The 25,674-nt window shown below is 42.9% G+C and overlaps 1 protein-coding gene across 2 annotated transcripts in view; it reads left to right on the top strand.

The window, feature by feature from the left end:
* Positions 1-25,674, top strand: part of SLC1A7 (solute carrier family 1 member 7) — a 632,908-nt gene that overhangs the window by 437,773 nt on the left and 169,461 nt on the right. The window lies entirely within an intron of this gene.

A 25,674-nucleotide genomic window follows, 5' to 3' on the forward strand; every position in this document is an offset into this window, starting at 1 on the left:
TTTGGGTGAGCAGGAAATGGGTCCTAAAGAAATTGACATAGGGTCTTTATTATGGTGGGGAACTCTCTGATTAGATATACTGACTGCATCTATGGACAGGGCTGAGAGAGGTAACAATGGGAATTAAAATGTTTTAAGAGCCTAGTGACTAGCACCCTTGTCAATAAGACAAGTAGTACAATTACCATTAATGACACAAACTTCATAAGGGTAATTTTGATCTTCCAGGCTTATTCGTGGCACAGTCTGGACTTCCTGGGCTGTCCTAAAATTGAGGGTATGGATTCTGAGCAATTTGATGAAACCTAGGTTGGTATGAGAGTCTGGGAACATTGAGAGTTGTATTTGGGAAATCCCATTTCCAATGTTCAAGCTGACCACATGAGAAGTCAGAATGTCCTAGATCCTCAGCCTCTCCCGAGCCCATCCTGTTTCCCCTACCATTTATCACAACTTCCTGTCCTCCTTTGCATTGCCCCCTTTACTGAATCCCTCACCCCAATCTTTTAACCACTGGCTGCATTTTCTGTAATTCCAGAGATAATTATTTTGATTCAATAAGCTCTTTTTTTTCTCTTGAGAAGCGAAGCAGTGATTGGAGACTGTTGCTAATTCTGCTAGCTTGTTAGTATGCATTCCAATACATTTGGTTGTCATTTAGGGGCTGATTACGATGGCAGATGGACTTCAGTCCGTCAGCCATCGTATGGGGGAATGGGACAGGCCATCTACAAGTTGGCTGACCTAAAATAGGCATTACAACGCGACCGCCACAACAGCGGTCGCAATGCTTATCTTTTATATTTTGGCGTGTGCTGCTGGCTGCAGCACTCGCCACAATGTAAAAAAGGGACATTTTACATATCCTGCACTACGTGGCAGCCACCTTGCAGTGCCTGCCACATGGGGAAGTGATATGTGGGGGGCACTATTGGTGCCCCCGAGGTCCCATGTCTGGGTGCCTGGGGGGAAGTGGTGCCTGCTACGGGCCCCCAAAGTGTCCCTTTCTACCAGCCTTTTCATGGCGGGTTCACCGCAATGGAACAGCTGGTGGGAAGACATTGTAATCCCCACGACGGTGCCTGGCAGGCACCACCACCATTGTAGAGAATACAATTCCCCCTGACGCATCGGCGGGCTTAAGGAGCTTGTCAGATGCTTAGCAGTTGGACTCTCCCCAGTTTGCCATTGTAATATGGCGGGCAGGAAACATCAATCCCATGGTTGAGAAACCACCACCAACACCCTGTCATTTGCGGTCTCCCCCCCATCGTAATCAGTCCCTTAGTTCTTAACATTTTGCAACAACCCCTGCACAAACAAAAGTAGCACCGGACGCTTTCTGACCCATCTCTATCTGAAGGGCTATACATGAATACTGTTCAAACACATCCTTAAGTCTGTCCAAATAGTCAGTTGGTGTCTCAACCATGTCCAGCTTACAATTGGAAAATCTAGTCCAATCTATTTTCAGTGGGCACATCTCTGGAATCTCATTCAACAGTGCATCCTTTATGGCATCCAACTCCCCATCATGCCCAGGGGCCTCCCTTGGCCATGGAGCTTTCACCACCAGTCTTTCTCTCACTTAATTTGGCACTATCAAACACAACTGCTTCACATCAGCCCAATGTACACTGTGCACCTCAATCACAGTCTGTAATTCTTCTCCAATTTGAGTAAGATTTTGCTGTATGCTTCGTAATTGTTTCTTTATGCTCATTAAGTCAGAGTGGGGTCAATAGAACATTGACCTCAAGTGTGTCTTTGGCCATTGGGTAGTCCCTAAGAAGGAGAAAGGTGGAGAACAGGTGCTTATCATTAGCATCACCTAGTTAGAAGAAGGAGGAAACAATCTAGGTAGTCGATTTGCAGTGTGTCCTAAGCTTTTGTGAAGGATCGTGGGACTGCAGTCTTGCTGGTCCTTATTCGGGGCAGAGCATGCGCATGCTCTAGACTGATCAACAGTAGTGTAGTAGAAGTAGAATCACCCTCTGACCTGTGTGCTTTGATGTTAGCCAATTGGCTCACTCACATTAACCTCTTGTGCGCCAGTTCCACAGGTGCTGCTCCGTTTCTGGGTGCAACACTATTGGCACCCCGCAAGCCTATCGCCTGGAAGTAAGAATATGTCTAACAGATTCTTCTCCTTTGGGTTCCTGCACTCTTTCTCTTTTGCCTGTGGCTCAGTGATCTGTGGGAATAGATATACAGGAGGAGAAGCAGATAGAGCACCCTGACTCTATTCTTAAGGTGGCTGATTTGATATTCCAGCTTCTCCTGAGTATTTATCATACTCAGGATCTTGGATTCATGTTTTGCTGCATGTGTGCCTCCTCATTTCACTGTATAAAGAGAGGCACTGAGGGGCATCTATTCTTAGTGTTTTGTGTTGAAGATACCATGTTCCGGAAAGGACTTCTTTGCATCCTCATTAGTAAACCCCAGCATCTTCTTTAAGTATTCTTTAAGTATTTGAAAATGCTTTTACAATATTGGCGGCATATAGTAAGGGCAGGAGTTGCTTTCGGAAAAGGTTTGACATGTTTAGATTGTCCTGCCTCAATCGCAACTTTCTCAATATCCACTCTCATGCTGGTTAATGGGAAAAGATCTGCAGGCCTTGGCCCACAGCTTGTTTGGACAAAATATTGGTAAAACATTATCATGATACAAAAATATCATGTCAAGAATTTTGAGATGTCAAAAACATCACCAACAGGAATATTGAAGGTAAAAATATTGTTTTTAATATAATTGTAAAAAATATCAGTGTAGAAAAAATCGCTGTATGTGATATCATTTGTAAGTGTTAATTAGTGTGTAATTTATTGTAGTGTGTTTGAGTCTATGTGTTTATTATTTTTTATTTGTGTTTTTATATTGATAATGTATTCATTATGAAATTGTTGAGATTTATATTTTTGGTTGTATTAATAAATAAAAATAATGGTTTTATACCCTTTTTGTTGTAGGCTATTGGGTTGTTAAGGGATGATGGAGGGGAGATTTAAAACAGATGATTAATTTAAAATACATTTTATGTTATGTTCATGATGTGCAAATTAATATTCGCTAGTTTTGTGTTAAAAGTATTTTATTAAATTTTTGCAGACAGAGATAGGCAGTGGCAAACGAAATAAATACACAGTAGGAAAGGTAGGAGACATCAAAGGGAGGGGGTATAGGCTGTGCATAAGATAATGCAGTGAACATTCTGCAGTATTGGTTTTTCATTACATTGCATACGGGGTAATACATAGTCACGTACGTGTGAATACTATATAGGATGCATAGCATAACATTCTTTTACATATGGTGTGAGATAATATTTTCCAGTTTTGAAATGTATTTTATTACATTAATATATTTCATACATTTAGGGGTCGATTCCGATCCTGGATTTTTTATTCCCGTACGACTCGTATCCGTATTTTTTTACGTATGGATCGTACAAGTCCCGTACAAACGGCGAAGTACGACAAATCCAGTTGGCCGCACACTGCTCGTCACACCAGCATGTTGCCCCAAGGAACTCTGGTAGATGTAGTGGCGACGGCGAGTACACCTATGCCACAGTGTTGAAAAAAAGTATGTGTCGCATTAGCCATCCCTGGACACGTGTTTCGAGGTAGTTGCCTCTCGTCAGCAGGGAGTAGGTAAGTGTAAAGGGGTGCCGCGTGGACTGCCAATAACGTAAAAACAGGTAGAGTACCTCTCATGGCGCGCAGGTGCTGGTCCAGAGCTCGTCAGCCCAAATGGCTCAAGGGAGCCTTTATATAACAAATCCAGTTGGCCGCACACTGCTCGTCACACCAGCATGTTGCTGCGTGGACTGCCAATAACGTAAAAACAGGTAGAGTACCTCTCATGGCGCGCAGGTGCTGGTCCAGAGCTCGTCAGCCCAAATGGCTCAAGGGAGCCTTTATATAACAAATCCAGTTGGCCGCACACTTCTCGTCACACCAGCATGTTGCCCCAAGGAACTCTGGTAGATGTAGTGGCGACGGCGAGTACGCCTATGCCACAGTGTTGAAAAAAAGTATGTGTCGCATTAGCCATCCCAGGACACGTGTTTCGAGGTAGTTGCCTCTCGTCAGCAGGGAGTAGGTAAGTGTAAAGGGGTGCCGCGTGGACTGCCAATAATGTAAAAACAGGTATGTGTCGCATTAGCCATCCCTGGACACGTGTTTCGAGGTAGTTGCCTCTCGTCAGCAGGGAGTAGGTAAGTGTAAAGGGGTGCCGCGTGGACTGCCAATAACGTAAAAACAGGTAGAGTACCTCTCATGGCGCGCAGGTGCTGGTCCAGAGCTCGTCAGCCCAAATGGCTCAAGGGAGCCTTTATATAACAAATCCAGTTGCCGCACACTGCTCGTCACACCAGCATGTTGCCCCAAGGAACTCTGGTAGATGTAGTGGCGACGGCGAGTACGCCTATGCCACAGTGTTGAAAAAAAGTATGTGTCGCATTAGCCATCGCATTAGCCATCCCTGGACACGGGATGTTCCTTGGGGCAACATGCTGGTGTGACGAGCAGTGTGCGGCCAACTGGATTTGTTAAACGGCGAAGTACGATTCGTACGTGAAAAATACATACGAATGGCCTCGGGAAATGTCTACGAGACGTCCCCGGACGGTTTTACATACAAATCGTAAAACTGAAGTCCGAGCGCGCAAGTATGATCCGTACAGCCCGTCCGAAAACACAAGCGCATGGAAAAGGCCCGGTACGGAGCGAACTTTGTGCGGCCCCTACCCCGAGTACACTTGTGCCCGGGCTATGAGTCGTACGGCCCCCCTCAGGCACCCACCACTCCCGCGTACGTCTGCACCGTACCCCCCACCCCCGTATGTACGGACCGTACCCCCCACCCGCGTATGTCTGCACCGTACCCCAGGCGTACCCCCCACCCGCGTATGTCCGCACCGTACCCCAGGCGTACCCCCACCCGCGTATGTACGCACCGTACCCCAGGCGTACCCCCCACCCGCGTATGTCGGCACCATACCCCAGGCGTACCCCCCACCCACGTATGTACGGACCGTACATACGTGGGTGGGGGTACGCCTGGGGTACGGTGCGGACAGACGCGGGTGGGAGTACGCCTGGGGTACGGTGCCGACATATGCGGGTGGGGGTACGGTCCGTACATCCGGGGGGTGGGGGGTACAGTCCGTACATACGGTGGGGGTGGGGTGTACGGTCCGTACATATGCAATGTTGGGGTACGCACCGTACATGATGACACGTACGATGAGGGTGATGGCATGTACGTCGTGTAGCGGCCCCCTTTTCGTCGTGCATCGCAGCGTACTTAGCTTTTCAGGCACTTTTTGGCTCCCGTAATATAGCCGTGCGGAGTGCTGTAGGTACGAATCGTACTTGCTGGTCCGTAAAACGCTGCCTGACTCAGTGCGGACAGCGCGTACGCGCTGTCCAGGATCAGAATTGTATGTATTTTTGAGCCCTACGGTGTTTTTTACGATTCGTACGGAAATGGTATTTCTGTACGAATCGTACTTGCTAGTTTGTAAGGTGAAATTCCCGGGTATGAGTCGTACGGAGAAAACGCTCCGTACGACCATTCGTACCCGGGTTTTACAGGATCGGAATCGGCACCTTAATTTTTAAAATAATCCAAATATATTTCAATGGTATTAGATAAAAAAATGAAAATATAAAAAAAGTTACATGAATAAAAGTGATGTGAATATCACAAACATATAAACATGCATTTTAACAAAGTAATGCAATTTGAGTGTTTTTATATCAAGCTTTACATTTTAAAATCTTTGCTGAAAATTAATTGAAATATGACAAATATTTTAATTTTTTTAAATTATCATTTTATTTTTAAAAAATCTGTAAATAGAAATTGTTTTTATATATTATTTTTTATATTATGATTGTTGATTTTGGATTATGATTAAATTGTTTAATTTATGGTTTAAAGTTTAGGAAAGGTAGTAAATATTGTAAGGTAAAACTATATTAATTATCAATATTAATACAGACATTTTTTATATGTTATTTTTTAAATATCAATATATTTGTTTGTAGTTTTGATTAGTGTGTTTTTAGATTAAGTTGTAGTTTATTGTATGGTTAAAAAATGTGTGTGAGTATGGAGTATTGCCTGCCTCTATAAAATAGTTAATTAGTATCACTGTGTTTGAATGTTTTTGATTGTAGTGAAAATAGTAAACTTCACCTGTTTAGGGTCCAACACCTTCTTTAAATAGCCTTACATAGGAGTGGAAATAGTAAACACCACCCATTTTGTGGCAACACCTTCTCTTAATATGGTTAGAGCGGAATAAGATTAGTAAATGTAACCCCTTTAGTCTCCATCACCTCCCCAGTATGGTCAGATTGGAGTGGGAATAGTAAATGATACCCTTTTGGTGTCGAACACCTTCCCATAATTGGTGTAGGTTGGAGTGGGAACAGTAAATTACACCCTTTTAGTGGCTAAAGCCTTCCCCAAATTGGTTGAGATTGGAGTGGGAATGGTAAATGTCACCCCTTTAGTGCCCAACACTGTCCCCAATTTGGTTTAGATTGGAGTGGAAATAGCATATTTCTCTCTTTAGTGTCCAACACCTTCTTCAAATTGTTATATTTGGAGCGGGAATAGTCAATGTTATCTTTTTAGAGTTCACCACCTTCCTTTAATTGGTATAGATTGGAGTGGGAATAGTAAATGTCGCCCCTTCAGTGTCTACTGTCCCCAAATTGGTTTAGATTGGAGTGGGAATAGTATATGTCACCCCTTTAGTGTCCAACACTGTCCTCCAAAATGGTTTAGATTTGAGTGGGAATAGCATTTTTCCTCCCTTTTGGTGTCCCACACCTTCTTCAAATTAGTATAAATTGGAGTGGGAACAGTAAATGTTACCCTTTTAGTGTCCAACATCTTCTCCAAATTGATATAGGTTGGACTGGAAATAGTAAATGGAACCCTTTTGGGGCCTGATTAGGACTTGGGCTCCGCCACACTGCCTAAGCGGTGGTCAGATCGCCCACCAGATTAGAAGTTTCCTCCTGTAGGTCAGGCTGTTTTTTGGCATTCCTACGGCGGTGCTTCTAAAAACGCCAAAAACAGTTCCTGCACGGATTGGACAGCAAAGTCCATGCCGTACAGGAACTGGGGTGCATGCACAAAGGAGGGCAAATGTTGTGATCCCCTGTGTTTATTCCCATGCGGAAGAGGCACAGGAGGCCCTGCAGGGCCCCCTTTGTATCCTCTCCACCACTGTTTTTATCGAGGAGGAAGCTCCATGACACCGCCGGTGGAGAGGAAATTTGTAATATGCTTGGCGGAACCGCAGATGTCCCACCAAGCATATTACTGCATCCTGACTGCTGCAACACTGCCAGAGTATGGCGGCTCCCTGGCGGCTGTGGGGGGCTGTGGCGGTTCCTCTACTGACTTTTAATAGGGCAGTCAGGAGACCGCCACCACCTTGCTGCCGCGAGTCTGGCCGTCCGTGGACCCCCAGACTCGTAATCAGGGCCTATGTTTCCACCAGTTTCTTAAAAATAGTTTATGTTGGAGTGTGTATTTAATTTTATAATCTAAGTCTGAAACCTTTTGTTTAATTTTATTTGTATGTGGTAGAAGTAGCTTCTGTTATTTCATTAGTATTGTTGGTGTTAAGAGTTTCGAGAGTGGGGGGAGGTACAAATTAGTTATAGTGTTGTTTCTGGGTTCTCGTATATTAAGATGTATAATAGTATTATTTTTCACTAGTTTATAGTTTTGGGTTCTCGTATATTATTTTAGTCATGTATCATTAGGCTATGTTAAATTGTGTTATGTAACTTTTATGACTAAGGGCCTGATTACAAGTTTGGCGGTCCGACCGACCGAGGACCGCATCCGCTTCCGCCAGTAGTTCACAGCGGTGGCAGTCCAAGGACCGCCGTATTGCGAGTTGACCACGGTGCTGGCAGTGGGGATGCGGAGAACTTGAGGGGTTGGTGAGTACTTTTACCAACTATATCGATGCCTTTGTGTGAGTTTCGACTGCATATGTGTCGGATGCACACATATGCATGATACGTGTGGAAAATACCATCTACCCATTGCCGGAGTCTGACCCTTATGTGGGCAGTTCTGGCAATAGTTATATGGCACGAAAAGGACTCACCTGTAGATTGTCGCAGCGTTGTATTCCTTGGGGTGAAGATCCTGCTGTGAAGGGGGGATCTGGAGGAAGGGATCAACATCTGCTTGAAGGTCAAGTAAGGGCGAGTACGCACCCCAAATCCTTCATGTCTGCCACCTTGAAGCAGGTGGTCGGACTGTTGTGGACAGCTCGTGGAAAAGGCAACTCGTAATACGCACGGCGATGCAACTCCACTGTACCGCCCTATGGTGGCTGCCTCCTCCCGACCATGAACCTGGTGGTGTGCTGGCTGTCTCGGCGGTCCAGCTGTGGTCTGCGCAAATGCAATCCACCCAACTCGTAATACGGAGGTCGTACCGCCGAGATCTCAATGCTCGGACCTCCACCGCCAGTACAGTGGCCCCCATGACAGCCACACTCGTAATAAGGCCCTAAGTGTGATGCATATGTATTTTTGGGATTGTAATGTATTTTACGGGTGGGTTTTCTTATCTACTTTACAGGTTTATGTCAACAACATGTCCTATGGGCATTGAGAGTTTCAGAAATCAATTTTCCTTTTTCAGGTTTCATGGAGCGTTCACTTTTTTTTAAGGGTATTTTGTGTTTTTTTATGGTTCATATATATTTTGGATTGCTTTAAGGGATTTCTATTGGATTCATTTTAATTTAGTATTGTTTGGTCTTTTTGATAATACTTTCCCTATTTTTGGTGGGTTATTATTTTTTTACTACATGGATACAGAGGAAGATCTGCAGCTACACAGTAGTAAGTTTTATTTATTTTGTTTGTTTTGCGTGGGAAATGTTATGTTTCATTGTTTGTGTTAATATTATGTGGTTGTTATTTAGAATTTTATGGTTTATATATTCTAATTAATTTATGTGATGGATTGAGTTTGTTTTTTAGTTTTTTGGTTGCTTGCGGGTACATATTTTGTTTAAATAATTTATATATTATTTTATTATCTGAGTCTTCATTCACATTGAAATTGTATTTAAGCTTTAGACTGATTCAATGAATTGGATATTTATTATTTATAAAAAAATAATTTGTCATGTTGGTTGAGTTTTTATTTGGAACCTTGGTTGTTTACAAAAAATGTTTTAATGCTTTTGGCTATCATTTTGAAGTAATCTACTCCTTTGTTATTTATGAAGAGTTCCACTTTAAAGTGTAACATGTTGTACATTCTTCTGGTTTGTTTGCTAAGTTTAGGGGCAATCTGGCTAACAGATTGCTCAATTCTTAGTTGCTGGTAACTTAAGTCTTTTTGTAATGCTTCTATAAATGTATAGAATGTAGTTTGGATTCTGCCTATGGTGGATTGGAAGGCATTGTGCCATCCTTCTACTGTGTTGTTTTTTTAAAACTTTCTGTGCCATGGCGCTGTCATGGACATTCCCAGTAGCGGCCGGTGGAGGGAGTTCTGTGGGGCGGTGAGGTGGGGCAAAATGCGATGCAGGGCGCGCAACAAAATTCGTTTTATTTATTTAATTGTTTACTTTCCTCAGTTCATCAATATTCCGGTGTTTACTATAACCCCTGCCCTGCCCCTCCCCTGCCCCGCCTCACTGCCCCACAGAACTACCTCCATGGGCCGCTACTGGACATTCCACCATGGTATTTGGAATTTGTTTTGGCGTGTGTGTCCAGAGTGATGCAGTCTGCCCACCCAAGTGCCTTTGAAATAATCCATTAGGGGCTTAGTTTGTCTTCATTTTGTTGGTAGTAAGGTATTTTTATTAGTAAATTGTAGTGGTAAGCTAGTGCTATAAATATTTTTATTTTAAAGCTGAATTGGCAATTTGTAGCATACTCTACACTTAGGGCCTAATTCCGAGTACAGCGGTCTCAAGACCGCCATACTTGTGGTTGTGGTCCAACCACCGCAACCTCAGCGGTCCGACCGCCGTATTACGAGATTGCCAGATTGCATTTGGAAAAACCGCTGCTGAACCGCTAACACGCCAGCCATCCGCAGACTGCCACAGCAGCGGTCAGAGAAAAGCAGCTGCCATAGGGCGGTACAGAGAAATTCACCACATCCTGTATTATGATTTGGCTATCTGATAAGCTGACTGTGGCGGTTGGACCACACGCTTTGATTCAGCAGAATCGATGGATTTGGGGTACATACTCATCCCTTTCCTGTTATTCCTGTCAGGGTTTGACGTGGATCCTTTTCTCCATGTCCTCCCTTCACAGCAGTGCCTTCAACCCAAAGAATACGACCCTGTTTGTGGCGAAATACAGGTAAGTCCGTTTTGTACAATGTACTTGTTGACTGGACTGGCCACATATGGGCCAGGCTACTGCAATGGGTAGGGGGTATTATAACACATGTATGATCCATATGTGTATATTTGACACATGTGCAGTTGAAATATGCACACAATATGGAAAACCATTGACCGCCACCAGGAAGACCACCGCCGGCCCATCGGAAAACTCGTGTTTCTGACCACCGGCGGTGCGGTGTTCTAGAGACCGCGACGTTTGGGCAGTCAGACCACCAAACTCATAGTCAGGCCCTTAGTGCAGATTGTTGGAGGTGTCTACATATGCTTTGATTGAAATTATAGCAACAGCTTTGTATGGTTGTGTGGGGTTTATTTATACAATGGTTTGCTCAAAGTCTATGACTATTTTTTTGGGGTAGTAGTTTGTTTTATTTTTAATGTGGTTTAAGAGGTCGTAGTAAGTGCTGCTTTCTTTATTTGGTAGTAGGGCATATATATATTCTAAACAAAGGCCTAAAGCATTCCTAGACGCACTCAGCTACTGCTGAAACCTAGCGATTTATTTAATTAAGGCAAACAAACCAAATCAATCCAGACTTGTCTCTTATGCCGTCGCGTTTCAAGGTAAGAACCTCTTCTTCTTGGGCAGCTTGACGAAAGTCCAACAGAAACCTCCCAGTTAAAAAAACGTTTGTTGCATGCAGTCATTTTACCCGCCCATCGTGGGCGTTACTGTGTACATGATTGTTAAACCTCTAGTAGGTGCATGCTGAGATCTGTAGTTTATTGATGGGAGTATTTTCAATCCACAGTGGATTCTGAAGGTTTTCTGTAAAGCAATTGAAGTTCCTTAGTAGGAGTTTGGGTCGATTATTCATTCCTTGTAAGCCACAACAGCAGCGCTTCACATCAGGTATGGTGTAATTCCCACCATGCAGCCTCTCCTTTCTTCACGGGATGGTGCAGAACAATCGACCCAAACTCCTACTAAGGAACTTCAATTGCTTTAATATTAAGATATCCCGTTCCCTCTTCCTACATGCCAGTCCAACCAAGATGTAAAGGCAGACAAAAAGGGGCTTTGGGTGCCCCTAGCAGGGCCAACTTCCCCCATGGGCCTCCGCTATGGGGCGGGGGAGCACATGTGGGCCATCCTCAAACACCCATGCACCGTGTGCCAAGCACCACATGGTGCATGGCATATGGTTCATGGATGTTTGCAAAATGCCTTTTTCCATTGTGACTTGTGCTGCAGTCCTTTTTCGGCTGCAGCACAAGCTGCAATGGAAAAAGGCATTTTTCCAACTTCCTACATGGCGATTGCATTGTAATTAGGCAGGTGGAACTGCTGAGTATTTGTCGGGCAGTTCCATTTCTGCGGGAATGGCGGTTGGATGCTCATCAGACCGCCTTCGTAATCAGGGTCTAAGTGTCATCGTGAGATGTTCAGGTATTTTTATGCCTTGGTATTTTCTAGGGGTAGGAGGAGTATCTCTGGTGGCTTTTTTAGTTTGTGCAATTACAATTTTAAAGTTAGAATAGGTGATAGTTGGTCTGTGATGTTTTCAGGGACTTCAGTCAGTATATCTTTAAAGATTTTTGTTGTGGGTTCCTAGGAGCTAGTGCCTGCCTCTCTTATATCCTGCAAAACCTCCCTTACTTTTATTTCTGGGATATATTTGGGGGTGTTTTGTCTCTCTTACATGAATTACAGCATCATCTTTTGTAGTTGCCCTCCCATAGCATGCTTAAGAAAATTTGCCACATTTGCTATTTATTTTTTCTATTGATGCACTTTATTGGCTTTATGTGTAGTCTGTGTGATATAGTAAGTACTTTCCTTTCTGCAATGTTATGTATTTTGCTGCCTTTGTCATTGTATCTGAAAGTAGTCTAATTGTATACATATTTACAATATTTTAAAGTCTGATCGCTTGTTATTTACATGTAAAAATATGCAACTACATCTTTTTTGTATTCTTACATGTATGCTCTGTTTAGATGTTTCACACTGTTTTGCAGCTTTTCTGATGGAGGTGTTCTAATGTGGAGCAGGTGCTTTCTTTGCTGTTAGATGAAAAACAAAATGTTAGTTTCATTTTAAATGTTAATTTGTTGGCAGTATGTTGAGGTTGAGGTCATTAGGTTTATTTTTACTTGCTATTTGGGGGAGCTTTTAGTTTATTATTGAGTTAACTATTATAACTTTCTTATATCTGTTTTCTGGTTTGTGATACTTGTGTTTTTTCTGGCACTGTGTGATTCTTTCAAGTTGTGTTTTTTTTCCTTTAGGAAGCCTATTCAAAGATATATAAGTTGGAGAGTGTTTTACTAATTAATTGGTATTTCATATTTTTTAAATATATTAACAAGTACGGTTTAGTTTAAATATAAGTTTTAATAACTTACTTAGGTAGTTGTTGAGATTTATATATTTCTTCTTTAATGGTCTGGTTAGAGAATCCAGCAGTTTCCTTGTTTTGCAGCGTTTGTTGTTTTTGAAGTATTTAGTTGTTTAAATTAGTGTGCCATTTATATTATTGATTTATTGTTTGATTTTACTGGTTAAAGTTGTTTATACTTTTATTTTATTGGTTGGGATAGTTTTAGTTAGAATTTTATTTTATCAGTTATGTTCCTCTATGGTGAACTCTAATTTATTTTTAATTTATAATGGATGACATAGAGTTTGATAGTTTTAAATATAAATATATTTTTGCGTATGTATTTATTAATAGTTTGTTATCTAAATATTTGGAGTTGATGGTAATATTTTTTTGGTTGTATTGTTATGATTTTATTTATATAATATATTGGGATAAATGGCAATTACTTTGGTGATATAATATATTTATATTTATTTTAAGCATGTGTATAACTGTTCTAGGTTTATTTCGCATTATTGTTTTACATAAAAAGGGATTTTTTAATATTAATGATTAATTATATTAGCAATATTATTGTGGTCGATATTGTGTAAATCGATATTTTTGACACATATGTTTATTTAAAGGCAACACTTTGTTTGTTTTCACTATTTGTGTTACCAAAATAAGTAAAAATTGATATTTTTAACAACAATATTTGTGTTCTCAGTATTTGTGGTTTTGCTAGTTAAGTATAGGAAGTCTATATTTTTGTTATCGAGATTTAATTTCTGATATTTTTGTGTTTCGATATTGTATGCATCAATATTATGCCAGTGATCCTCCCGTTGAGGGAGGTAGGATAGGAAATGGAAAACAGGATAGGGTCCACTTCAGTTATATTTCTTTTAACTTATCTTATGGAAGAAGGAAATGAAGATGTTATGTACTCGCACCCAAAGATCACCCTGTATTTGATAAACCATCAGTCAACCCCTGGAGGGGCTCTTGAAGGTGCGGGTGGCTAGATCTGAGCTTTCTCTCACATATTCTTCATTCAAGGGACTGTGCTCCAGGTACTGGATTTCCTCCTGCCACACTATTTTTGAGCCTGCTCGCTCTATACAATGGGTTCACACTCATACCTATTTTCTATTGTCTGGAGTCTCCCAGTCCTCCTTATTGTATTTCGATTTTGTTATGTTTTAATGCTGGGAAATCTACAGTGAAGTCAAGGAGTTCAGGAACTGGAGAGACGTGGAGAGCCTGCTTGGGTTTGTATGCACCTCATCTCTTCAATAAAGCCATTGAATACTTAAATTAGATTGTGCTTCTTAAAATGGTGCGAGAGCAGGATGCACTCTTGTGTTGACAATTCTGCTCCAAAAGGCGTCTTACCATCAAACCTTATGAGTAGTTTATTGTAAATGGCAACTGTACCACCATTCACAGATGCAACTGGCAGGTAATTTTCCAGTTTGTGACAATGTACAAGTCATTGTTAGCCTAAAAAGCAACTAAGGGACCATTCCTTCAAGATAGTAATAAGGCCTCAAATCTGGGAATTTCCATCCTATGTCCAATAAGCCTGTTAGATGCCATCCACCTAATCTCACCCATCACTGGTAGACTTCACACTGTCACTGAACTTAGAATGCAGGCACATAACAGTTGTAAGTGCCATTAGTATATGAAATCTGATCGGTTGAGCCAAGCTAAGCATTCCGTACAGGTTGGTGAACATCAGTATAAACTAAATTGTTTCGATCTAGAAAAAGGTTTTGGTGATGGCGGCAATAATGCCAATTATGAGACACATGTTTCTGATTTAGTAAAGTGATACATTTTCAATTTAACAGAGTGCAGATAATGGCTCCCAGCAAGACAACTGACCAACAAAGACCTAGAGAAGTAATATTTATTTAGTTCAGATTATTCATGCTTCTAGGGACATTCCTAACTTATGATTAATTAGTTAACATTTCTACTTATTAACACTTTGATAAGTACACTTCTGCACCCTGACCAAAAAGATGTAGTTTACAAAGAATGATTTATGCAGTGTGCCGTAAATTCCCATTCCAGACTTTTTCCTATCAAAATCGTTTGAATCCATCCACTTTAATTTCAATTTTAGGCAGGCATCATAAAACTGAAATAGAGTTTATAGAGTCCAAAATAATTTAAAACAGGGTTTGCTCAGTGTTTAAGCCAATAAAATAGATTGGTGTCCCAAGCTCTCATGTCAGCACCTCACAGACATATCTAGACAAACCACACACATATACAGCATACATGCAGAAAGGAGTTCTGTGCCAACCTTCGTCAGTCGTTGGCTTGATGTGCTGTCCGTCATGTTTTGAATCTTCCATAGCATTTCACGGCAGTTTACGTTATGTGTACATTTTCCGTTGGTGGCAAACAATACACAAATTAGGCCATCTCTGAACTAGAGACACCTGAAGGTTTTGGTGGTTGTGGGGGTTTGGATGGGGATCAGCAGCTCTCCCACATGAACTTGGGAAACCTTAAGGTTCTGCCTACTGTGAGAGAGGCTGGTGCTCAGCAACCAGCAGCGGTTCCTCTTCGGGGGCATAGGGGCGCTGACCCCCCTACTGAGTGCAGCCAGTTAGTCACAAGCATATAATTTTAAAAATTCCCAATTCAGTCCAGATTCTTTAAAGGACGGGTTCGCCTGATATGTTTGTTTGGCAGAGGTGGGGCCAGGGCGACGCCAATCCTGATGATTTTCAATGGCAGCAAGCTGAGGTCCAGTGCACATGTGGGGTTGGACAGGTTTCTGACTGTGTCGTGCCCGACATCGCACCTAGTACCCACTTTCTTTTTTGGGGTACTGAGGAACACAGCACAGGCCCCCTGTCTCCGTTGAGGTGCTGGGCTCACCTGCTCACATCAATCCTGACATTGCTGTCATGCTTTTTCTACATGAAGCTGCATGAGAGCAAATTCAGAATTGGTTGTGTTCAGTTTAGCCCATTCCTGCAGTCTCATGTTTGAAGGAAGTGTGGGGGCTGGATAATTAAAGAACATAACCCATCACAGTGTAGCGTTATTACTAAGCCACACAATGATTGGGTATGTTTCTTTAAGGGTGACACAATGCTTTCCCCTCATGCACAGCGCCAGTGACGGCATTTTGCATGCTGGACAATTTCATTTTGTTACGGTTCCCCCAGCAGCAGGCATGATTTCTGGGCTGTTTTTGCTACGCAACTGTTAGTAAAGTGCTCCACTGCTGCATATAGTTACATCAAAATATATTCTTGAAATGCACAGACTTTTTAGGTCGAGCATTTGAGACCTCTTGTATATACTTTGGTATATAATTATATGTGTATGTAATTTGTGGGCTCTGGAGATCAGCCCTAGGACTTGTCTGCTTCCATTTAGGGATTTTTTTCTGTTCAACTGCCTCTATTTAACTTTATTGATAGAAAACAACCAGTAGAGGTCAGTAAAATACTAGAATTGCTTTCGGCTTGTTCAACTGCCTCTATTTAACTGTCTTGATAGAAAACGACCTGTAGAGGTCAGTAAAATACCAGAATTGCTTTGACTTTCTTTTTTTAATTTTTCTGGCAACTGCTTCTATTTACCTTTCTTGAAACAAAACGACCAGCAGAGGTCAGTAAAATACCAGAATCACCTTAGCATTGTCCAGATTCCAGTCCATAGAAATTGTCTTCCACGAGCACCCGTAGACAATATTTTCTTCAAATCTTGTATTTTCAGTGACATGACCACCGAAGGCCCTGATTTTATATTAAAAACAGAGCTTTGGACCAAACCATTTCCCACTGAAAGGCAATATTTCCCTCCATGTGTTACCATACCTGGTGTGTCACTCAATTTGGTGCTTACTTTCCCTCCATGTTAAAGAACAGTAGATATTTCAGCACCTAGGCTAATGTGCTACATATCTGAATACATATAATGTCCCAAAGGCGAGACTGATTGCATTGCAAATGCTTGTTGAACATATGTACAGTTTTAAATCAGCTATTATCAGATGTGCATAGAAAACACGTATCAAACTGTAATATAGGATGCAAACCCAAAGGTGCCATTCTGCTCCCATGCCCACTGTTACATTAACTTTTCACAAAATAGTGTTGTTTACACCATTCGTTATTAAACTGAGCTTAAGTGCACGCGTGGCTGGGGAGAGTGCTGTTAATGTGGAGTCCCTTGACTTTTTTTGTAACAGACATGTTTGTGGGGAGCTGACTGAGGTTCCTGTTTCTGGTGCCAGTGTAATTATTGGACAGGCCACAAGATCTCGTTTGCTTTTGGGTGCAGACAGAAGTGGGCATGCAGCTGATGTGGAACTCGTCTCAGAACAGCATCTATAACTTCAATTTTAGAATGGCTTGGAATGGCTTATCTCTGAGCAGCTACCTAAAAAACAATCTGATAAGAGAGTTTTATCTTGACTTCTGTTTTTTCCAGACAGACAGAAGACAGTAATCCACAATAACTAATGTTCAGGGACTTATTTAATGTGTCACAACCTATTGGCTTTGCCAAGCATCGTAATGTCCTGCCACAGCAGTGTTGGCAAAACATCACTGTGGTTATATTTCAATGCAAATTCTAGCTCTGGCTTTCAAAGCCTTTTTTTTCTTTTGCGGGTGGTGGTGCGGGGGCAACGTGTATTAACCAGAACCGTACATAGATTCTCCATGCTTATCCTACTCCGTGGGTTATTCATTTTCAATATTACATGTTTGACCATTGTTTAAGCAGGTAGCCTTCTTCAATTTCTTTCACTTCGTGCTGTATGCAGTGGTGTTGGTTGTGTTGCAGAACAACCAGCTGATAGGACCTGTTAGGTTAAGATCAGGCGGTGCCACCTATTTCATGAACTTTCATGGGCATGCCTCTTTCACGTTCCTAGTTACTGTCTGCATGTAATTAGTGCAGGAAGTGGAGACAGTGGTTTGAAGCAAAATTGGTAGCTCTGTATTTTCATAAATGATTTGTTGCATTTAGATTTCTCAGGTGTGTTGGGGTAACGATGATGTGGTGACATTAATTATTAATACAGGCCACTCTTACATGAGACATTACACTCTGTTGAGTGCTATACACACACGTTTTTAATCAGGGAAGGAGGCCCTCAGAATAAAATTGTTTCCTATTAGGCACTCCCAACCCTGTTTTACATCACTTTTTCACATCTACACTATTTTGGCCCCCACACCCGCACTTCACCATACGGCAGTTGGATTGAAGAACTCCGCCAAAGAGCCCGACGAGGAGCAGCCCATATGATGAAGCATGACACCTGAAAGGGTGTGTAAGGGCATTATTATCCAACAAATGGATTACCAACCATAGACACATGGTAGACTTAGTTGGATCCAGCCTTCTTTTGTGACTCTTCTTTCTCTTCATTAGAGGAACAGCAGAAACTTCTCTTTTTTGTAACTCCCATCATTGGGGCACTTTTTCTTGCTGGACCTCCCACTCCCTCGTGAGTGGAAAAAGCCCCTTCGGTCCCTCCCTTTGTAGTTCATGACATTTAAAAAATGTAATTTAATTTTCGTCACTTGGTAATATTTGTAGATTTATTTGGTCTCTAATTTCTTATAAAAAATTGCAGGGGCATAACGTTTTTCTTAGGAGCCGGCCACTGGCACTATTGAACGCTGGGGTTGAAAAATACCTTGACTGCAAATTCTTGTTTCCACTTCATGGTTTCTGGTCACGGCTACTCACCTCAATAAAACGGTGTTGTCTCTGGCAGATGACGTTCTTTTCCATGTGCACTCATTTCTTTGCAAAGCAGACTTAACAGCGCATATTATCTCCCGTAAAGTTTATATAGAATGCACACGCTGTATGCAACGAAACTCCGCTCTATGCAAACCAACTCCACTTTACACAACGCCATTCCACTGCACACAACTGCACTCCACTCTACGCTACACCACACCACTCCACACAATGTTACGCAATACCACTCCACGCAATGCCATTCCTACTCCACGCAGTGCCACTCTGCTCCACATAATGGCACTCTGTTCTATGCAATACCATTCTGCTTTACGCAATGCTACTCCATGCAACTGCTCTTCACTCTACCCCACTCCATACAACTGCACTCCACTCAACCTCACTCCGCTCCACACAATGCCACTCCAAGCAACTGCACACCACTCATTGCCCCCCTAGCCGCTCAAAGCCATGCCACTCTATGCAACGCCACTCGATTCTACTCAACTTTAAAACCCTTCACTCCATGCCCCTTTACACAAATAACTTTTAGCTGGACTGAATAGCAGCCACACTAGTTTTTTACAACCACCAGCCTGTTTAATCTATGGAGTCCATAGTCTTTTTTTTTTTTTTTGGAATAACATTTTATTGATTTTGTCAAGTAAACAAATATATTCACATTTATGTCCGCAGCACCATAGCACACCAATATGAATAACATAAAGAAGATTGCATTCACAATGTTAACACTTCTCTGAGTTTCTTCCGTCTTAATGTCAGGTCTACCAACGGGGATGTGCATAGGGACCCTCTATAGCTATTCCATGTCTTCCATTTCTTTTCCCACTTTCTAGGGCACCCTCTAATGATAAACACTTCTTTTTCAGCTATCATGCATCTGTCGAGCTCCTGTACCCACACTCGTATGAATGGTGCCCCAACAGCCCCCCAGTGGCGTGCTATCTCTCGCTTGATCAAAGTGAAGCCCAGCGTTACCATCTGCTGCTCGATCTCAGTGAGGTCTGTGGCTTCCCATATATTAAGTAGGCCTATCCGAGGCGTGAGGGTCAATGTTTTCCCTAGCGCGGTTTGAAGCTTAGTCACCGCCCGGAGTCCATAGTCTTAATTTAACTTGAGCAAGATTACGGATGCATAGTGCTGCTCTTGTCGAGCTGGATAGAATGGCCTACAGTTAGCCAGCTAATATCTGTAGGCTGTGCATTCGGATGCTTTGAGTGTACTGTGCATGTTGACATCATTGCCCACTTCTGGCGCCGACTGCAGTGCTTATTGCAGATGAGGCATAAGGGGTGCAGCATCATTTCTTTTTTTGTCCCAGAACGTCTGTGCTGGTGTGTCCATCTGAGCTGGAATACCTCACTCATACTCAGAGGCACATCCTTGTCAAAAGGGACAAGTTTATGAGCTCTTTACAAAGTAACTTTGTCGATGACCTGCAGGCATGTTCAGAGCACCTCCTCAGCATCACTCAGCACCAGTGCAGCTCCACCTGAGCGCCACCTCATCATCACTCAGCACCAGCACAGCACCACTCTAGCACCCCTGAACACCACATCAGCACCACTTAAGCAACACTCAGCACCACCTCACCATTACTAGGCAACAGCACAGCACCACCTGAACATCAGTGCAGCATCAGCGCAGCACAACCTCAGCACCAGTACATCAGTGCAACACCAACTCAGGGCCAACTCAGCACCACTGCAGCACCACCTCAGCATCAGTGCAGCACCACTGCAACCCCATCAGCGTCTCTCAGCACCACTTTAGCTGCATCACCACAGCACCAACTGAGGATCACTCAGCAGCACCTGAGCACCACCACAACACCAGCACAGCACCACCCCATCTCTCTCTAAAGCACATACACACACACAATTACTCTCTCTCTCTCTTGTTTCTCTTTTCTCTGTCACCCTTTGTCCTTCCTGTGAGTATTATTCTTTCTATTCTATTGCTCTCCTCTCGTACTAACTCAGTCTGTCTATCTCACCTGTTTATTTCTACCCCCTACACAAACCCTCTTACTTCAGTGTTTCTATCTCTATTTCTGGCCTTAATTCTTATATATATATATATTATTTTACATAGATTACAGACTATCCACCCAGTTTCTAACATGCCCCATTGACATAAGTGGGGGGCCCTCAGAATCTGGCATCTGTTTATTCCCCCCTGATGTCCATCTGCTGCTCCGGTTGTAATTCAGGACTATTTCCTAACCTCCACTCTCCCATTGTTTATATCCCCCATAACCCAAAAAAAGCTATAACAAACAAGCATTAGAACAGGAAGGAAGAAGTTGCCAACATTGCAACTCCATTACATTAAGCAATACTCCGTCTGCTGTGCACCTCCCGATCTGTGGGGGTGTGCAGAAGTTATGGATAATGTGCTGCATGGCTAAACACTTACAAGGTCCCAAAGGCAAACACTTAAAAAAAAAACATTATCATGTACAATGCCAATAGCACTAAGTCTTCCAAATGCGAGACCTATTGCACTGCAAATGCTTGTTTTCTTTAGTGCACACGCCTCTTCAAGAAGGAACAGATGCCGGGAGGCAGCAGCATGTAAAGTGGTCTCTAGTCTGCCCCTTTCCCGCCCTGGCATGTACATGTGTCCTTACAGGTGTTCTCATACCCTTTAATACAATCAGGGTTAAACTCATAGAGTTCTTTGCTTTTATACTCACTTTTTGATAAAATCTGCTAGTAACTGGTTACAATGTTGTGTGTACTCTGCCCGAGCTGAGGCGTGGGGTGGGGGGTGGGGGGTCGGGGTGTGCGTCTGCTGAATTCTTCCCATCCCTCGTGGCGAGTCTCAGTTTTACCTACGGCCTTTGACCCATTTTGTGATTCTAGGCACTTTTTGTAAATGAATAGTGGATCGCCGCCACAGCCCCTGCAAGTAGTATATGCAATTACAGGTGTACCTGAGCAAGTTTGAAGGAAGACAAGCCGGTGTGATTCCTTTCATAAAAGTGCTAGAAAAATCTCACCCAGTTTACATTTTTTTCTTTTTTGCAGATTTATATAGCGCAGCCTCGACCCGAAGGTATTGGAGCGCTATACACCAGCACCAGTCACCTTACACAAGTACACATTCGTTTTTGGTAGGCACGGGGAGATTAAGTGATTTGCCCAGGATCAAAGGATGCTACATCCGCTCCCCACATTTGGTGGAACTCCCCAGATGAGTGAGTGTTAGACAGGGTTACCTGGAAACAGCTGCTTCTCTTGCTCCCGAGATGTGTGCGATTTAACACTTTTTTGGGCAGCATGCTGTTTTTCACGGGCAGTGTAATTGTTACAAAATTTATATTATTCTAAGGCAATTGAACAATGTGTTGGTTTATCCATCCCAATTTCAGAAGCAGTAACAGCAGTCATACAGCGTGTCATATTTTGGGACTACAAAGGAAATCACAACACGTGTTTTAGGTGATGAGGCATGTTGAAACAAACCTTTTATAAAGCAGACTGTCCAAACCGGAAAAGGTTCACCTAAAAAGCATGTCACGCAGGCATCAGCGTCTCATCTGGGATAGGGAAAAACCTTGGCGTTGACTCATAGTAATTTGTACTTTGCACAATGCGTGTGGTTTCCGTGAAGTGTCCTCATTACATCATGAGCCCGTGGTGGGAAGCAGATTAGATTTAATCATAGGCCGAGTTAATTGAACCTTTCAGCGTCTCGGACGCTGGAAGGTGAAATGTCCTTTATTTGACCCTCTTTATGACCTCACTGTCCATTCAAAGCTGCTGCTTGTTTGCTGTAGTTATGCTGTAACCTCAAAGCTTGATCCATTCCGTCAGGGCAGACGATAAACTTCGCCATGCAGCAAGGGAGGTCCGAAATGTTCAATTCATTTTTCTCATCCCTGTTTATTATTGTCATTATTAGAGATGCAAACTGTAAAATAAATGCATTCAAAATGGCGGAGTGTCCCTGGCAGAAGCGCCTTGTGGCAGCATTTTAGCAGCAGTTTTAAATGAGGGGGCGGGGAGACAGGAAATAGTACCTCACTCCGACCATGATCAGTTGAAGGACACTGGGCACCTGAACTAATTAGAACTTGGTCCATGCTCCCAGATGAGACAAACATAAGATGACATGAAGCCCTCACCCACAGGTCAATGAGAAGCAAGGAAATGAGAGTGATGATGGAGTCAACCAATAGTTAGTAATGGGTGGGATCCAAGCCGTCTGCAAGTAAACACAGGGCTCCACTCTCTAATGGTAAAACACTGTTTTGGTAATGAGTGCTTTAATATGGCATATATATTGCATTACAATGTACTTGACTAAGTGGCCTTAAGGCCAGAGCTGACGACTTTGGAACTTGGGGAAACCTTGTTTGAGTCTCTGCGTTGGCTCAACATCCTGTGATTCTGGACAAATTTCAATCACTTAATCTTCCTGAGCCTAAAAAAAAAAGAAATATGATCTTGTGTAATGTAATGTACAGCGCTCCAATACCTTCAGGTCGAGTTCATATCTCTTCTGTGTAAGAAATATTTTTATTCATTTTCCTTAATAAATGCCTATATGAACTGTATTTTTGTCCCATTTATCACAGAAATAGTGCTGAAAATTGCACATTTGTACACCAATTTTAAAATATTTTTTCACGGTAGATCACCCGTAATAAAATTCCGTCTCGTTCGCATACCAGAATTCGTTAACAGCTCTTACACCCCAGCACTTTCAAATTCCATTAGCTGCCACTGACTGCAACAGAGAACAGGGCTGTGTGTATACATAGGGCCTGATTATGGCTTTTGGCAGTGTGAGGGTGGGCGGCCTGCCACCGATGCGTCACAGCACCGCCAACAATCTCTGCCTCCTGCCCGATTACAAGTGATTTTGTGGTCTGGCGGGCGGCATGGTGGTTCCTGTGGCTGTGCCTCTTTCAAAGGCGGCGGTGCCTTTGAAAAAGGCACAGCAATGGGAACGCCACACAGGTTCCTACACGGCATGGATTTTTATAGTCCTTGCCATGCAGGTACTGAGGCTCATTCACACTGAAAGGCACATGTTGTGCCTCCCTGCATGCATCCCCTGGCAGGTGTTTCAGCACCGCCAGCCTTTTCATGGAGGAAAGACCTCATGAAAATGCTGGCAGTCCTGAACTTGTAATATGCTTGGCAGTGCTGCAGGGGCACCCCCTGCATCTTACTATGTTCCTGACCGTCGCCCCACTGCCAGGGAACGGTGGTTCCCTGGAAGGGCCAGTGGTCCAATTACAGTCCAACCGCCCAACTTGTAATAGGGCAGTCGGACTGCCGATGTGGCGTGGCTGGACCACCATTGCCGTGCCACCACGAGTCTAGGGGTCCTCGGACCACCAGATTGGTAATTAGGCCCATAGTGGGTCTACCCCCCCAAATCCTGACTGGCTTCAGGCAAGCATCTGAGATACGACTAGTTTTACGAGTAGTGTATTAGTACCTCAGCTCAGTCTCTGGCACGGCCATGCTAATCTCAAGGGCTGGTCAGCTGAGTCTGTGGAAGAAATGGAATTAGAGGGGCGAGAACAGAAAATAGAGGTATGCTGAGATCAAACCAGTGGCCTGCTGCATACCAAATGTGCATTCTATGACTGAGCCACTACCTGTATGCACGTACTCTAGTGTACTTATTTGGTAACATGAGGTAATCAAGGCCAAACCTAAAAACAAAGCTCTTACAAGTGTTTTGCACATTTTAGGCTTCCCAGGTGCATTTGGCATTTTTTTTTTGAATGTCTTATTTTCAATTTCCAAGAAAAACACATCAACCATAGCTGGTGCATTGGGCATCATCATGCATATTTGCCCATACATCTTAAATTTGTAACCAGTTCCCGTTCTGTATATCAGACAAGTATACATATGCATATTATATTCATACATGTTGTCGAATGTATACTGAGTGTGAGTTGCACACGTATGTCCTCTAGGGTGGCAATATATTTGCCTTACCCTCCCGTTTATTTGAATGTTCATCTGGAATGCCTTATGATTTTTCGTATCGTGTTACCTGTTTCGGGACTACATTTTAATGCAAATGTGATACAGGTATTAACCAAACAGTCAATCAAAGAAAAGAAAAAAAACATTGTCAACCTACTGTGTCTGTGTCATGTTATGCAAGGAAAGCAGACCATCTTCTCATCTATACTTTAATATGTTTATCTTTCCCTCTTATCGGTTCCCCATGGGATAAGTGATCAGGGCTCTATCCCCTGGCATTCTGTGTCTCTTTCAAAATCATTCTTTCGCGTGCCAATGCTGGGTTTATCATGAGTCTGGAGTGTGAGGTGTCTGGAGATCAGTGTCCAAGCCTTGCTCTTCCGCCATCTGCGAGGAGTTATTCTTAGCCTCTCTATCTGTGTACTTCAGTTCCGCAAGTATTGCATTCCAATATTGTGCAATGGGATATTTAAGTAGACCGGCTATTTCCTTCCTGTGTAATGATGAGCTTTCCGCCTGGGCCAATACTATGAGCGAGTTCTCTAGCTGCTAAGAGCAGGGAGGGGGGTCGGTGTGTTTCCATCATTTCGTAATCAGTCTCTTGGCCACTATGAGGCATAGGTCAATAAACCGAGCAGTGATCTTATGTTTTTTTAGTCTGGGGTAAAAGCCAAGTATACATGCCTCCCATGTCTCTGGTGGCGGTCTTACAGGGTATGTTGCGAGTGCTGTTATGATTGCCTGCCAATATATATTCAGAAAGGGGCATGACCACAGCATATGGAGGAGGTCTGCATTTGTCTGTAGGCAGTGGGGGCATGCCTAGGTGGTCATATGAAAATACTTGTTCAGTTTGTCCGGCGAGAGATATGCCCTTTGTGTGATATATGTTTGCATAAGGCGGAATTTAGAGTTTCTCGATATCTATGTGGGGTTGGCTAGAATCATGTCCCACTCACGGTCTGTCCATGGATTTCTCCTGTCCTCTTCCCATTTTAAACGCAGGGCCACCATAGGTTTTGTCGTATGGGTTAGTAGTGCCTCTGCTAACCAGTCTACTATGTGTGATCCATTACCCATCACATGCAGGTATTGTATTAGGAGACGCATCTCTGGTTCTGTGGTTATGTCTTCCCAGACCGCTGAAAGCGATCTCGTGGTGGGATTATGTAACAGGAATTGGCCTGTTGGCAAGTCGTGATCCTCCGCC

This window comes from Triturus cristatus, chromosome 4_2 (genome assembly GCF_964204655.1).
Source record: "Triturus cristatus chromosome 4_2, aTriCri1.1, whole genome shotgun sequence".
Taxonomy (NCBI): domain Eukaryota; kingdom Metazoa; phylum Chordata; class Amphibia; order Caudata; family Salamandridae; genus Triturus; species Triturus cristatus.